The 8,386-nt window shown below is 42.0% G+C and overlaps 1 non-coding gene across 1 annotated transcript; it reads left to right on the forward strand.

Moving 5' to 3' along the window:
• Window positions 1-7,884: 7,884 nt before the first annotated feature.
• LOC138356509 (5S ribosomal RNA) lies at window positions 7,885-8,003 on the forward strand. The gene has a single exon (XR_011224490.1). It is a non-coding gene; the product is annotated as a 5S ribosomal RNA (ribosomal RNA).
• Window positions 8,004-8,386: the final 383 nt, after the last annotated feature.

Here is an 8,386-nt window from a genome sequence, read left to right on the forward strand (position 1 = left end):
GTCTCTCATCATCTGCACAACCTACACCCGTCCTAACACCGACATTCCCATGCAAGATTTCATAACTCTCTTCAACAACTCTCACTTGCCTGTTTTTCTGCTTGCAGACCTCAATGCACAACACCCTACATTCCACCACAATACCACAAATCAGCATGGCAGACAGCTTCACCAAATATACACCCAAAAACATCTATTCTTTCTTGGCCCTGATTTCCCCACTTGTTTCACACATACAGGTTCTGGCCGGCCTGATCTCATATTCACCAACAGACACGGCAGCAACTTGCAACACTTCATTTCACCAGGGCCCATTACGGGCTCTGATCATATTCCCTTAATTCTCACAGTCTCCACAAATCCTATTCTCATCCCCAGCACTCCTCAATTCTCATACCATAGGGCAAACTGGGACATGTTCAAACAACACATTGATGACACTGATCTCACTTATGAATACAATGACAAACATCACACTGACATCGACACACAAGCACTCAACATACAAGACACCATCATTCATGCAGCAAACATCTCCATTCCTAAAACAGCACACAAACCACATTTCACTTTCACCCCCTCCATTCGCTCCAAACGCCTCTTAGCTTGCTATCACACTAGATTCTTACAAAACATACATCGACATGGACAAATACTATGGGACCTAACAGCATTAAAAAACCATATCCTTAACAGCCTAGATGAAGATCACACAAAACATTGGAAACACCTTATAGAACAAGCAGAACAATACAGAAAACTGACACCTCAAGAATTCTGGAAACGAATCAAACGATTACAAGGATCAACTCACACACCGTTTAAATACCTTCTACATAATAACAACAAAATCACTGATCCTGAAGCAGTTCTCAACATTTTTAAACACCACTGGGAACAAATCTTTCACCCACATCCTCCTGAACCATTTGCACGCCCCAACATTGAAATAGTCGAAGACTGGATACACCAAAATAGACAAGCAACTACACCAGACGACCTCATTCACCTTGAAAATCTCAATTCAAACACTGAACTACAGACTCCCCTAACTCTAGCTGATGTCAAGACAGCTCTCATGGGCACTCGTCGTAGAGCCCCTGGTGCGTCTGGCATTGGACATATCCTTCTTAGACAACTCCCTGCCTCTATCATTACTGCTATCACTAACCTATTCAACGCCTCCCTTGCCTCTGGATACTTTCCACTCAACTTTAAGTCTGCCACAGCCGTTCTTATTCCAAAACCTGGGAAACCCCACACTGACCCAAAGAACTATAGACCCATCAGCCTTCTAGAGACACTTGGCAAAGTCTTTGAAAGGCTGATCAACCAGAGACTTAGAACCCACCTTGAACACAATGACTTACTCACTAACAAACAGTTTGGATTTCGGCCTCACCGGTCCACTCACGACGCCTTAAACATCATGACTAACTACCTCAGTATCAATCAGCACCAAAGACTTAAGACTGCACTCATCACTAAGGACGTTGAGAAGGCCTTTGACACTGTTTGGCATGACGGCTTAAAATTCAAACTATGCAACAACTTTAATCTTCCGCTTATCACCACCAAACTTCTTTCGAACTACTTAGACAATAGGACAATGCGAATTAAGTTCCTCCAACAACACTCTGACTACTTCAACTTACACGCCGGTGTTCCCCAAGGTTCTGTTCTTGCCCCAACACTCTACATCCTATACATAAACGACATTCCTGACCCTGTTCATCACACTTCATTAACCATATGTTATGCTGATGATGTCTCTCACCTTGTCACCAGCAACACCATTGATACACTAACAAACAGAGCACAAACAGAACTTGATGTTGTCACTGAGTGGGAGTACAAATGGCGTATAAAAACCAACTCCAGCAAATCTAAAATCACCTACTTTTTCTGTAAAAGAACTATTCGCCCAATTCCTCTCAAACTCTATTCATACACTCAAAATCCTACTTACATCTCTGTATCTCCCTCCTCCACAGTCCTGGGACTCACATTTGATCGACAACTACTCTTTCACACACACATAACACAGAAACATGCAATAGCTCTTCAAGCCATGAAGAAACTATACAGACTTAGATTTGCAAAACCTGACACAAAAATGCACCTTTACAAAGCACTTATTAGACCTCTCCTAACATACGCTCCACTAGCTCTTTCTCTATCTGCACGCACTAACAAAATAAAACTTCAAAGAATACAGAACAGAGCACTAAGATGGGTACTCAACACCCGATGGCAAGAGTTAAATACCAGTCAAAGTCTCCATGAAAGTACTAACATTCCTGCCCTAAATACCTACTGGAAAACTCTATCAGACAAACAAATCGATAGACTACTCACTCATCATGAACAACACATTGATTTTCTCCTACACACTCTCAGACTACCACGAAACAATCATGACCTCTTCTCTACCATCCATGATCCTCTTCCTAACTCTGTATTTCGTTAAACTTTAGCTCTCAACACCCAGCATCCACTATCATTACATATTCAGCTCTCAACAACCAGCACAAACAATCCGTAAAAAAGTTCAGCCCTGACGCTCTTGAGCCAATCACTGTGATGTTGTGAGTTTGTGATGTCCCGATGTTGTCACTGAAAACACCCGACTGAGTCCCTGCCCCGAAAGCCGCAACCTAACGACACGCAGCTGGGTTTAGCCCTGGCACTTTTTCTCTTACAAATCTTCTTCCTCTCACCCCCCCTTATCTTCTTCTGTCCCCACTTCCAAGCTCGCCCCTATGGGCATCTTCTCCTGTATTATTCTGATTCTGATTCTGGCATTCGTCCATTCGCTCCAAACGCCTCTTAGCTTGCTATCACACTAGATTCTTACAAAACATACATCGTCATGGACAAATACTATGGGACCTAACAGCATTAAAAAACCATATCCTTAACAGCCTAGATGAAGACCACACAAAACATTGGAAACACCTTATAGAACAAGCAGAACAATACAGAAAACTGACACCTCAAGAATTCTGGAAACGAATCAAACGATTACAAGGATCAACTCACACACCGTTTAAATACCTTCTAAATAATAACAACAAAATCACTGATCCTGAAGCAGTTCTCAACATTTTTAAACACCACTGGGAACAAATCTTTCACCCACATCCTCCTGAACCATTTGCACGCCCCAACATTGAAATAGTCGAAGACTGGATACACCAAAATAGACAAGCAACTACACCAGACGACCTCATTCACCTTGAAAATCTCAATTCAAACACTGAACTACAGACTCCCCTAACTCTAGCTGATGTCAAGACAGCTCTCATGGGCACTCGTCGTAGAGCCCCTGGTGCGTCTGGCATTGGACATATCCTTCTTAGACAACTCCCTGCTTCTATCATTACTGCTATCACTAACCTATTCAACGCCTCCCTTGCCTCTGGGTACTTTCCACTCAACTTTAAGTCTGCCACAGCCGTTCTTATTCCAAAACCTGGGAAACCCCACACTGACCCAAAGAACTATAGACCCATCAGCCTTCTAGAGACACTTGGCAAAGTCTTTGAAAGGCTGATCAACCAGAGACTTAGAACGCACCTTGAACACAATGACTTACTCACTAACAAACAGTTTGGATTTCGGCCTCACCGGTCCACTCACGACGCCTTAAACATCATGACTAACTACCTCAGTATCAATCAGCACCAAAGACTTAAGACTGCACTCATCACTAAGGACGTTGAGAAGGCCTTTGACACTGTTTGGCATGACGGCTTAAAATTCAAACTATGCAACAACTTTAATCTTCCTCTCATCACCACCAAACTTCTTTCGAACTACTTAGACAATAGGACAATGCGAATTAAGTTCCTCCAACAACACTCTGACTACTTCAACTTACACGCCGGTGTTCCCCAAGGTTCTGTTCTTGCCCCAACACTCTACATCCTATACATAAACGACATTCCTGACCCTGTTCATCACACTTCATTAACCATATGTTATGCTGATGATGTCTCTCACCTTGTCACCAGCAACACCATTGATACACTAACAAACAGAGCACAAACAGAACTTGATGTTGTCACTGAGTGGGAGTACAAATGGCGTATAAAAACCAACTCCAGCAAATCTAAAATCACCTACTTTTTCTGTAAAAGAACTATTCGCCCAATTCCTCTCAAACTCTATTCATACACTCAAAATCCTACTTACATCTCTGTATCTCCCTCCTCCACAGTCCTGGGACTCACATTTGATCGACAACTACTCTTTCACACACACATAACACAGAAACATGCAATAGCTCTTCAAGCCATGAAGAAACTATACAGACTTAGATTTGCAAAACCTGACACAAAAATGCACCTTTACAAAGCACTCATTAGACCTCTCCTAACATACGCTCCACTAGCTCTTTCTCTATCTGCACGCACTAACAAAATAAAACTTCAAAGAATACAGAACAGAGCACTAAGATGGGTACTCAACACCCGATGGCAAGAGTTAAATACCAATCAAAGTCTCCATGAAAGTACTAACATTCCTGCCCTAAATACCTACTGGAAAACTCTATCAGACAAACAAATCGATAGACTACTCACTCATCATGAACAACACATTGATTTTCTCCTACACACTCTCAGACTACCACGAAACAATCATGACCTCTTCTCTACCATCCATGATCCTCTTCCTAACTCTGTATTTCGTTAAACTTTAGCTCTCAACACCCAGCATCCACTATCATTACATATTCAGCTCTCAACAACCAGCACAAACAATCCGTAAAAAAGTTCAGCCCTGACGCTCTTGAGCCAATCACTGTGATGTTGTGAGTTTGTGATGTCCCGATGTTGTCACTGAAAACACCCGACTGAGTCCCTGCCTCGAAAGCCGCAACCTAACGACACGCAGCTGGGTTTAGCCCTGGCACTTTTTCTCTTACAAATCTTCTTCCTCTCACCCCCCCTTATCTTCTTCTGTCCCCACTTCCAAGCTCGCCCCTATGGGCATCTTCTCCTGTATTATTCTGTTCTGTTCTGGCATTCGTCAATTCGATTCACACAACTACAACACCATGACTGGACGCGGCAAGGGAGGCAAGGGACTCGGAAAGGGTGGCGCCAAGCGTCATCGTAAGGTGCTACGTGACAACATCCAGGGCATCACCAAGCCCGCTATTCGTCGCTTAGCTCGTCGTGGCGGCGTCAAGCGTATTTCGGGTCTCATCTACGAAGAGACCCGTGGCGTCCTGAAGGTGTTCCTCGAGAACGTCATCCGTGATGCTGTAACCTACACGGAACACGCCAAGAGGAAGACCGTCACTGCCATGGACGTGGTGTACGCTCTGAAGCGCCAGGGTCGTACCCTCTACGGATTCGGCGGATAAGAGCTTGGCTAATCCACCGATTCCACCCACCACCACCTCAAAACGGGACCTAATTAGGTCCCTATACTTTTTTACTGAAGGGCTTAATAGACGATAACATAAATTGTTTTGATATCAGCTAGCACATTGGGTCTTATGAAATCTATTTTTTATCCTCGCATGCTTAAAGGGACTCTGATTGGGGGGGGGGGGAAGGTTTGTTACGTTATATACTAGCAGAGCAGGATCATTGGTGGGGGGGGGGGTGTGAGGGGGGGAGAGAGAGAGAGAGAGAGAGAGAGAGAGAGATCTTTCCCAACTCTTCCTTTTTACATGAGTGAGCTACCCGTTTTATTCATTTTATCCTTCTCAGAGCTGTTTTGATAGTATCCAAATGATGGTAAATGAAAAGGGAGGACACGAATATCTACCCAGAATTCAGGACTGGCAATCGATATGCATGTTTGAGTGAGAATCTTTTTCTCTCTCAACTTAGGTATACGTTTATGTCGTACCTAAAAGCGAGAACCACACTATTGGGACAAGTATGCAAGGCCCAATTTTCCTAACAAGCACAGTTAATTTTGTTATTTTCGAACATTTCTTTCCAAATTGGTTTATCCAATTAACAGTATTATATTAAGATCATGAATTGCTGGGTTAGGTTAGGTTAGCTTAGCTTAGGTTAGGTTAGGTTAGGTTAGGTTAGCTTAGCTTAGCTTGGGTTAGCTTAGGTTAGGTTAGGTTAGCTTAGCTTGGGTTAGCATAGGTTAGGTTAGGTTTGATTACATTTCTATGTTAGATTTAACTCAAATTCAAAACAATTGCCAGTCATTCGGCTTGTTAGTCAACTTGCCTCTAATAGGGGCAATTTGTCTAACAAGACTATTTAGTTTTGTGTGTATATATATATATATATATATATATATATATATATATATATATATATATATATATATATATATATATATATATATATATATATATATATTATTATTATTATAGCTTCAAGACTCTGAACCAATATAGAAGCATCAAGAGGAAGTGCTTGTGTTATGGGCCAATAGGCCTTCTGCAGTTACTTCCATTCTTATGTTTTTATTCCCATTGGTTCGTGTTTTATCTTGTGTAAATGTCAATCACCTTACCCAAAACTTTGGTACCATATCACCTCACCCATGTATATATATATATATATATATATATATATATATATATATATATATATATATATATATATATATATATATATATATATATATATATATATATATATATATATATATAATATACAGAGTAAATCTACCCCAAAAGTAATGATTTATTTGTCTACAAAACTAAACTCTTTTTTGGAATCATATGAGGCCCCTCCACTGAGGGGGGAGGCCTGGATGTTTATTGTCATGTGTATTCATGCTGCTTGCATGTCGTCGTTTATTTTGCCTTTGTTGTTTTTTTGACAGCTTTCTTTGCCTTGGGTGGTTTGGGAGATTTTGAAGCTCTCTTTATTTTGGGCTTTTTGTTCCCAACAACAAGCTGCTGCTGCTGCTGCTTCTTTTTCAAGGCTGTAGGTGGTTTGTTGCTTGTGGCGGCTTTCTTGGGAGTTACCACGGCCTTCTTTGCTGCTGTAGATGGTTTCTTGGTTGTGGTGGCTTTCTTGGGAGTTAGAACGGCCCTCTTCTCTGCTACGGCCAGCTTGAATGATCCACTAGCTCCACTTCCCTTGGTCTGAACAAGAATGCCGTCAGCCACTGCTTTCTTGAGAAATCTTCGGATGTAAATGGCGATCTTGGCAGCCTCGACTTTGTTGTTGGCAACAACGTACTTCTTGATTGCTTGTAGAGACGAGCCCTTACGGTCTTTGAGTGCTGCGACCGCGGCTAGAACCATTTGACTAGTTTTCGGGTGAGCAACCTGGACGCGAGGTTTCCTGGTGGTGGCCACCACAGCAGCAGCAGCCGCAGCCTTCTTGGTAGGCTTTGCTTCTACCATGATGATGATGAACCAACCAAGGTGATGAGAGACGCTCAGACAGTCACGGGGGAATGATGCTGCCGCCGCTTGAGCCGAACCTATTTATGTGCCGGCACGGTACAGAAGCTGCAACCTGGCAACTCGTCCACCAATCACGACGGTTGGTTTTACGGCTCCGAAACCTGGATCCCATATCTTCTCTAAAATAGAAGCATTTGTTCATGTTCTTTGTAAAAGTATCATAAAGCAGGACAGATGAGACAAATATCATAAAAACTGAAGAGCAGATGAGCACACACATGTTTGTATTACAAAAGAAAATCCACAAATTCATTAGAAATTGGCAGGGCAGGCTGAGGAAGTAGGTAGATGTAAAATGTCTGTAAATGGCGAAAGAACATAAACCCAAGACTGAATAAACGATGTTAAATATCCATGCCAAGGAGACAAAAATATGTTAGGATACAATTACCATTAAGACACCACAAGCAGGTCCGTATCCTGCCGCGATGACTTAAAAGAGTTGGTTATTAGCCACAATGTGTAGGCAGTCTCATGCCAACGGCCATACCACGTTGAGAACACCGCTTCTCGTCCGATCAGCGAAGTTAAGCAACGTTGGGTTTGGTTAGTACTTGGATGGGTGACCGCCTGGGAACACCAAATGCTGTTGGCAATAATGTTTTTTGTTTTGTTTTGTTTTGTTTCGTTTGTTTTTGTTTGAATGGCTGGCTCCACGGGAAATTCACGGAGTTGTGTGGAATAAGGCCTGGTAAAATGAATTAATATGTATGTCATGTTTAAAACAAACTCGCTTAATATAGATATTGTGTGAGGCTTTATACAAAAACAAACAACCAAAACAAAACATGTTGTATATATATATATATAGCTTAATCCGGGTTTGAACTCGCAACTCCAAGAATACGCATCACTTATATACACTTTACCACTGGACCACTGCTGCAGGACACTAGCTTGATGCTGAGGTATCAATTTAATGACGTAAATGCCATTTCCACAAATAAATGATAATTAAAAAGTATTTGTATGTACAAA

This window comes from Procambarus clarkii, chromosome 72 (assembly GCF_040958095.1).
Source record: "Procambarus clarkii isolate CNS0578487 chromosome 72, FALCON_Pclarkii_2.0, whole genome shotgun sequence".
Taxonomy (NCBI): Eukaryota; Metazoa; Arthropoda; class Malacostraca; order Decapoda; family Cambaridae; genus Procambarus; species Procambarus clarkii.